The following is a 9,538-nucleotide window of genomic DNA, read 5'->3' as shown; positions in this document are numbered from 1 at the left end:
GTGTCGTGTGTCGTGTGTGTCACTTTACCACCGGAGACGTTAAATTGGGTACGGGATCATGGATCCTCGTCACCCGTCGATATCTCAACCACGTCACTGACGGGGATTTCTGCGGCCTTCACTTCAAGCGATAAAAATTGGGATTTTCGAAAGTGGAGTAGGAGGTCTCAGGTACCCTAAAAGAGGTATCCTAAATCTTTTTATCGAGAATTTATTCCAGACACCAACACTGTGTTTAAATTCTCTGCCTAGTGCAAAACAAGATGCTGTAATTTATGTAGTTCGTCACTGGGTGACCCACTAAAAGACTCTCAATGCACAGACTTTTTGATACACACAATTGTTCACCGACTTTATCCTGATATGTTCTTCAACAGCTCCTGCAACATGCAGTAATGTGGCTTGTGGATTTGTAAGAGGGCGATTCAAACAAAAGGGGACAACGAACTTTCCGTTCATGGACGGGAGAGACGTTTGACAATTTTAATTTGTGAAGTTGAGCATGTTATAAAATAGGACATGTAAAACCTTATAGCTAGAATTTCCAGGATACAGTACGAAAAGGCCAATAAATGGGCAGGCGAACACAACACAATACTTCCAAAAAATACGTACATTTGCCAGGCGTCTCAGTGTTTGGGAGTTTTATCATGTGGGATGTGTACCGCGGCACGCAACTGGAGAAGTTGCGAAGACACAGGTAAGTGAAACTTACCCCACCTCAGTGGTAAAGCGGCTTGACGAATACCCTCGTTTCGCATCGAAGAGAGCGCCACGAGCGACGGTTTCATCTCGTTACAAGTTGAAAACTTCGACTCGACCTTCGCAGTTCGGGTTAGTTAGGGCAAATAGGTTTAGACTGTCATGTTCGCGATCGGGTTAGTTTGCGCACGTTCGACCCTATTCGGTCCCGGCGTCAAAGTTAAAGGAGTATAAGGTAGTTTGCTCTTTAATGCCATCGTTATAGTGGGCCAAGAAATAACTGGTCTTTGATAAATGGCCCTATGTTTGGCCTCCTTGGTGGTCCGTACACTCCCTCCAACCGTCTCTGTCACCCACTTTGACCATCCAAAAAGCGGACAAACCACTAAAATTATAGGTCAAAATGAAACACAAATTTGTAACGAGTCGTTCGTATCTGTCATAGAAATCGGTCGTACCTTACATCGTATTTTATCGTGGTATCTGTAATTTAGAGCATGTACAAGTAGTATCGGGAAGGGCGACTGTGAAATGGAGACGGTGTAATATCTGTATATACAGCGTAGTGTAATTACGTGTGTTACAGTATGAGGAAAGACGTCTATAAGACTCACCTCTCTCTTGGCCAAAAAACGAAAACATACAGCCCCGTCCTATAAGTCACATTAACCAACAACCAGCGCAACGAGCGTTTTTTAGGGGTTCGAAGAGTCTGGCGGGTCAGGTTCTAAAAGTTCGAATTAGTTTCGACGACAGCACCTACCAAACCAGATAATGATCAGGATAATTTTTCGTTCTATTAAGGAGAGTCTACGTAGTGACAATACTCATTTTATTTGTCACAAGTAGTCAATTTCAGTTAGTCCCAAGTACAAGAACCTCCTTCAAATACTACTACAGCGAGTCCTACGATCGAGTTGGACACGAAGTCCTAACTTTATCTGGGTCGATCGACTGCTACAACGTTCTTAGTCGTCAATGTCACCTGTCTATGTAAAGTTGCAGTGTAGTTGACTGATACGAAGTCTATACACACACATTGTCTTCCACCTGATTGTTCGTAGTTAATCCACAAATCATTTTGCACATAGTCAGATTTGTATATGTATGTAAATTAGAGTCACCTTTAGGAATTTGATGACCGGATCAAGTAGTTTGACCAATGAAGAATTGACTCTTCACACTCAAAATGTGTTGCAGAATAACCTGAAAAGTACCCTTACGTCTTTGACAAACAATGCCCGACGGGAGAAGATTTGACTTACATTTATATTTAGTGTCATATTCCAGAGTAGAATGTCACATACCAGTAACTCGGTAGCACTCGTCTCAGTTTAACGATAATGTCGACTGACGCCGCAATGTAGGAACACAGTTCGTTTTACGGAGTGTTTGACTTAATTCCAGGTATCGAAATCACGCAAGCTTAGAAGTTCGGTTTGCTGTCATGGAAGATACGCACCCCCAGTACCTCCGCATTACCAAACAGGCATCCGAAAAGCGCCAGGGTCCAAGCGTGGCGGGAGATGTCAGGTGGTACAGGCAAACTACAGGGCACACCGTTCTATGTAATTAAGGTTGTCACGAGGCACTTACGGATGTCACACTCATACACTCACCTGAAACCTATGTTCGCGGACTGTACATTCATCACAGTAAGGTCTGCGTGTATAATGTTAAGGACTAGGCAAACGAGGAACCTAGGTTTACGACAGAACAAACTGCAATAGGAGGCAAGTTTACTTTTACTGACTACGGTTAGTAAGAGGTTGCTAGCCGTGACCAAGTGACACCTCCCCAATCTTCAGCGCAGAACATCGACCTAAGTGAACGTGAGACAAGTATTTTTCTAAAGATGAACTTGGTCTTTATAGAGCCGTACTCTGTGGTTGATTGAACAGAAAGTTTTGTGTCGACGGTGACGCCCACTCGTAAGATACACCACCGTTCCGTATAAAAGACTCCACAACTCGTCGCTTTACTGTACCTCACCACGTTTGACTCTTGGAGGTGACTAAACTTGTGATCCCCTGACCTCCACACTCCTCTAGATGGTACGACTTATAATTACCATGTAAATACCTTGAGCAATACCAGTGAATCTGGTCCTTCTTATCGTTACACTGTTATAGCGGTTGGACTGCCGCTATGCTCGGTCGCATCTGTCATAAAAGACCATAATGCAAAAATGATTTCCATGAACTACGCATGCCGCCACATCTTACAGGTAGGCAAATGTAGATAGTAATGATGTCAATAGGCCACCAGCCCAGCGCCAGTACCGTCAAAGTCGTCTTTCACGGGTTTGAAGAAAAGGGACCGGTGTAGTTGGTCGAGACTGACCCCTAGGTTTGCCGCGAGCGCTCGGTCCGCTCGTCTCTATATTAGGGAGGTAGACCAACGATCGCAGATGGGGAACCAGACAGAAGGGTCGACCCTGCACGGACCTTTGTGGAGGAATCCCTCCGCGGGTCCACCGTAGGATTGATCCGCACGGGCTTGGTGGAGTTGGACCGAGCGCGCGGGCCCATTACCTCCCTCCCAAGTTGAGGCTCAGGCGAGGGCCTACTGGCTTTGAAGAGTGGAATAGGGATTCCCTCTGTGGTCGGGTGGGACGCTCTTTTTGGTAGAGACTCGGGCGAACATGGGCGCTAGAGCAAGAAGAGCGTACTGGGTAGGAAGGTACCGCGCCGCACTCCCATCTTGCTTTTACGCGCCACTGTCTCTCGAAACGGAAGACCGAGTCGAGGGAAACGCGCGTGCCACGCACGCCAATTTCTCTGACGTCATGGCGAGGGCAGACGCAGCCTAAGAGGCTGTAAGAGCTGCCGAGGTAACAAAGGGAGTGAGCTCTTGTTCTGGCTCTATGAACTTGAGGAAGTGAACCCATTCCTGAGCTAAGGGATGAACCTACCTGTCAGGTAGCCAAAGGACGACTTTGGTGGAGTTACAACTCTGCCTAGGGGGCGTGGCGAGTGTGAGGGAGCCACGGTCACTACGACTTAGCGTCTAGGCTACTCGGTACGTTGGTGTATTAGCACGTTTTTCGTCACCACGTTAGGAATCAGTCGCTTGGACGTCTGGGGGAGGGGGTGTGATGCGGGCTTTAGGCTACGGTCAAATATAATGTTTGTCCTAACCTGTTTGCCGTCCGGGCGCCTCGTTGGGCGTGGACTTTACCCAGGCTGGATGACGGTTTTGTTGGCCTGGTGTCGAGAGCGAAACCTGTGTGACCATTAAAGAGGGTTTCATCCCTCCGATTCTATTTCTAATAGCGATTGGTCTAAATGTGGACGAATATCAAATCAAAAAAGTCACATGTATTTGACATAGGATATATTTTGTCCATCTTACTATCGAAGATCACATACATCGTAGCATTAAAGTGCACAGTTTATTATTATTTGGGGGAGGGCAGATATGTAAAATGGGAGGGCCTGGCCTGGTTGGCTCTAGTCTAGAACATATGGAACACATATCAAAACACTGAATGCTTTGAGTTTCCAGCTCCTTTGGCAGCTCAGACATCTTCTAATGGATCTTGGGCCCTTTTGATGTCTTCTTTGAGGACTTCCTGTTGAACTTTGAGGAGAACCCGGTAGACCCATAACACCCTGGAGATATCATGTACTCCATCTAGCCTGGGAACATGTATGTGTCCTGGGAGGATGGACAGTCCTGTCTACCTCAACTGACCCAGCCTAATATGAAATGTTGAAAATGGACCAATGATAAACTTGTTAGCTGTCTTAAATACATAACTTATTTTCAGAAATGTTCAGTGGCATGCTTTGTGAACAAACCATTGTTGTTTCTACGAGGTGTCGAAAAAGTGGATCTGAGGCATTTCTTCCATACCCCTGTCGATGTGTTTTAACTTCTGTCACACAACCAAATACATTTCCCTCGTCCTTATGTATCCTGTCTTCTCCACCGTTCCTCCACCCTGCTGGCCTCTGTTAGAAGTAACAAAGACTTTGACACATACTTAAACTGTGTGCCAAACCATAGATGCATTTATGGAGGTTCTAAAACAAACACCCTCCCAGTCCAGAAGCACGTTTTACATTTGCTTTGTTGTTTCCTATTAATGCAGCAATTACAGTTCATTATTAATGTTCCTCATCATGAAGCAGCCTGTTTGTGAGCACATGGCATGCACACCAGAGGTCAATGAGCTCACCCCGTTAAACACAACGATTTATAAATCATGAGCTCCTCCTGGTTCCATAATGTCTCTGATATAGCTTTACTTTCTGCAGTGGTAGAAGATGAATCCACATCCTTCCCTTAACCTGTTAAGCCCTGAGCCTGTTTTTCAGGTCTCAGGGCTCGAAAATGGGGCCCAGAGCAAATGACTATATCTTCACTTCTAAAAGGGGTAAATGAATAATCTTTTTTCTCAAAGGAATGATACACCCGTGGTTTGGATGTAGAAAAGTCAGAATCAATATAGATTTTTTTTATTTTAAAGGTGCCATGACATGCTTTCCCGCCCCCGTATTATGTAGCTTTTTATACATGTAAACGGTCTGCACAATGTACACCCGTACGCACAAAGTACGCTAGTAAAACTCTAACACAGAAAAGACCTGTCTACGCTGCCTCAGAACGCCTCGTTGGAGATTTTTATTTTTCCATTTTTTTCTTCCTGGTCTAAGTGACGTAACGACGTCCAAATGGACCAATCCGTGGAGCTCCTCACACACCAGGATCCCCTGGCGTCAGTGGCGGTTCTACGGGGTGGCACGGGGTGGCAGCTGCCACCTCAGAAAAATGCCTTGCCACCCTAGATGCCACCCCAGTTGGCAGCTTTGTTTTGAAAGAAAAGTTGTGGCTCATCGGATATTTATGAGAGAAAATCTCTAATGTCCGAGTGCAAGTGAATGCAGCACAAGACGCGAGTCTTCTAACCCCTCCCCCGGCCCTGGCGCGAGCGTGGAAATATGATTGGCGGTGATTTCATTTGAACGGAGGATAACGCAAAACAAGAAGCATTTTGGATCCAAGCAAACGGAAGGAATGAGGTATTTGCGGTCTACAATGACATTACATTACATGTTAGACGCTTTTATCCAAAGCCACTTACATACTCAATACTGTGGGCAATCCCCACAGGAGCAATTTTGGGGTGAAGTGTCTTGCCCAGGGACACAACGACATGCTGACTGTAGTGGGGTTTGAACCTGTGACCCGAAAACCTACGGACAACCCATTACGCCACATGACCCCCACGACAGAGAAGGGACTGTCAAGTTTGGCATTGAATCAAAACGCACTAAAGCTTTGGACCTTAATCAGTTTGTGAGGCATTTTGCTGAACAAGATGGTAATCGCCGCATTCAGCTGTAATAGGCAACTTGATGCTCTGCTCACGGATGACTCAATGAGCATACAAAACTGTTAAGATGATGACCTTATGTGTGTATATATTTTTTTTCTTTGAGGGGGTCTGCCCCCAAAAAACAGTTTCAAGTCCTGAGAAAGTCAAATAAGACGGTGTGTAAAACTACACTGCCCAGCCAAAAAAAAGTAACCACTTTGATTTAACTAGGCCAGTAGGTAAGGACTTTCCACTGGATAATAACTGCAGCGATGTATATGTTTTAGCTGAATACACGTTTTTTAACCCTAATTGATGCAGTTAGTCACTTCTTTAATGTTAGTTCTTTCTGATGTAAAGTCAAGGTTGTAACTGTTTGAAATGAAGTCGTGGGGCACTGAACTGTTCCTTTGATTCTTTTGATATATGATATTAATTACTTGTCTTTCACATTTGAAGGAGGGGGTGAGCAAGCATCCTGAGGAACATTCATCATTAACTCCTCCAAAAAATATAGTTTATTTAATAATAACACTGAATATGTGAATCATAACAGTGATTGACAGCTGATAGGAATAATATGATTGTTAATATTATCATATTCATACAGACACACATCGATGAGACAGTTAATTAATGTACTTATTGCAGCAGTCTGCATATTTGGTACCCCTGCTGGTCTAAGAGTTAAACCAACTAATTCAGTTAAAATTCATTAAATTACGTGTGCCACCTTATATATTTATATTTAAGGCTTTACTGATGTCTGACCAATGGTTTAACAGCATTTCCGAGCACATAATGTTATTAAGTTAAAATATCAATATTGTGGCTTTCCAAGTTAACATATGACTGCGATTAAATCAGCATATACTTCTGCCAGGGGATGTCACCCCTGAAATTCTCCTGCCACCCTCTTGCCACCCCATGAATATTTGTCTAGATCCGCCCCTGATTAAGAGTAGAATAAATCTTGCATGTTCTGCTTGGTTGCTTACGAGTCAATACAATCCTAGGGTTTATGTTAATAGGCGGCAAACCATTTCTCATTTCAATTCACTTTGACTTAATTAAAGCAGAAGTTGCAACACAGCTTGATTTTTCCTTACATTTTAGACTATAAGGATCTCTTTAACCGTTTACTATGGATATAGAAACGTATTTTTCTTCTGTACACACATGCTACAGCATTGAGTTTGTCACTGTGTTGAATTTTCTAAATCAGGTCGCAGCAGAAAATAATTTTCCTAAATCCTCATGAATTCCGCTTTGCATCTTTCCTTGACCTTGTAATGTTTGTATTGTATTGTGTCTGTATTCAAAGAAAAGTGATTCAGAAAAGACATTGGATGTAATTATTTTAGACATCAGCCAAATTCAAAGGGAATTAAATGTTTTTGCATAAAATCCCACTGTTGTTACACTTCAGTCTGAAAACAACGCTTTATTTAAAGGACATAATTGTTCAAACAAAAGACCACAGTTTTAGCTGCAGCATTCTGTTGATAGGTTTGTTGTTCTGCCTTCTTCCGCTGTGCCTCCATCTTCCAAGCAGATTTTCTGGATTTAAGCAACACACTGTGGGGATTGTGCAGTTACCCTGGAAACTTCTTGTCACAAATACTTCAGTTAGCGTTCAGGGTCACCAGAGAGCGAGATTCACGGCCCATTGACAGCTGAGCAGTGTTCTTGAAATTCATGCTTGACATAGTGCTGATGCAACTTGATGATGCTGTGTGTGTGTGTGTGTGTGTGTGTGTGTGTGTGTGTGTGTGTGTGTGTGTGTGTGTGTGTGTGTGTGTGTGTGTGTGTGTGTGTGTGTGTGTGTGTGTGTGTGACTTCAGCCCGTGAGTGTGTGTCCATGTGTGCCGGGATTACAAATCTGCTTCTCCCCAGACGGATGGCGTCGGTGCACAGCGTGGTTGTGACGCTGTGAGTGTTGATGGACAGCCGGTGCATGTGAGTGAGACCTTTCGTGATTTTTTTGCATTTTGATTAATCAGAATTCCCTCAGAAATTGTCAAAAAGCCAAAAACAACACCGACATCCAGGAGGAGAAGAACTGATTACCCTGCTGTTCATACATCTTATTTATTTTGTATCAAGCAGCAGATCTTGCACTTTTACGCTGGGACAGGATTTTTTAAATGTATGTCAGCTCATATTTTCTAAGCTTTCTGATATGCTAATGTACGCTCATATGCTATAGTTTCTTAATATCCAGGAGTGGAGAGCGTAAGTCTGTTACTCATTTATGATGAATGGATATATGTGTTCATCTGGGCTCACACTGTGTCTCATTCTCTCTTTAAAATACTGTGAATGACATGCAAACGACACAAAATCACTTCATTAGCGCTCTTTTTACTGCCTAGGGACGGCGCTTACGTTATTTCCCAGTCTGTTCAGCATCAAATCAAAGCATTTTCTTTGCAATCATCCACACTAATAGCTATTTCCAAAATACTGTGGAGCTCTGCTGTAGCTTGGAGCTACACTGAGCTGTAAATCACTACTCCAACTGACACCCGCAGAGACAGAGAGGAACCCATGTTAAAACCAGATTTAAGCCCTTTAATGCGCTAATGAAAAGTGCTGTATTTATGTGTTGCTGGTAAGCGGCAGTGTTGTGACATGAGGTCCATCTGTGACTCAGTCCAGAGCCCTAATGAGAGCAGCGCTGAGCCCGAGGCAGACAGAGGGAGGAAGAGGAGGAAGAGGAGGGGATCGATGCAAACCCCGCCACCTCTCCGGACTGCCATCATCCTCTTTCCCTCCTTCTCCTCTCTGCCCACACTCCTCCCTTCTTACACCAGGGCAGAGGGTCTAACTCAATACCCAGCGCTGCAAAGATCAATAAAAGACAAAAAGAGATTGAGAAGGGAAGAAATCAGGCCAAGTGGAGTCCTGTCCACCTCAGCTTTAACACACACACACACAAAAGGGCGGAAAATCCAAAGTGAACACACCTTCATGTCTGCTTTTCTGGATCTAAATCACACCCAATGACCTGGGGAGTTCATACTCTATATATCTGAAGGACCAACAGCAGCCCAGGGAACAGCACCGCCACATATAGACCCTTATGAAGACACAACATGTATGTTACGATCATATTATATCCCCATCACAGTTGAATCTGTGAAAATTTCCCCGTAGAGACCGACTGCCGTTAGAGTATTTCCAGCACCGCGCCCTCGCTGCTCAGACTCAGAAAAAAGCTTAATATTCGTCGGGGCACTAAAACATCTCCCAAGGCTTCGGACACACATGCATGCATAATAAGCCTCGACACACACTTCTGCATATTCATACACAAGCAGCTGCCTCTTCTACTACCTCAGATTGTTTCCACTTGTTCAATAAATCATAAATGCGCGCCCCTTTGATATCCAGTTTGTAAAGCAGGGGGCCAATGGAAAACAAAAACATCAGGAAAACAGAGTTGTGCGGCACATCAATCAGCTGTTCCCTCTTCTGTGTGTTTCTTTCAGCCGTGTACATATTATCTTT

Source organism: Notothenia coriiceps, unplaced genomic scaffold (assembly GCF_000735185.1).
Source record: "Notothenia coriiceps isolate Sejong01 unplaced genomic scaffold, NC01 NC01_scaffold00036714, whole genome shotgun sequence".
NCBI classification, from domain to species: Eukaryota; Metazoa; Chordata; class Actinopteri; order Perciformes; family Nototheniidae; genus Notothenia; species Notothenia coriiceps.
Note: the sequence above shows the minus strand (reverse complement) of the source record.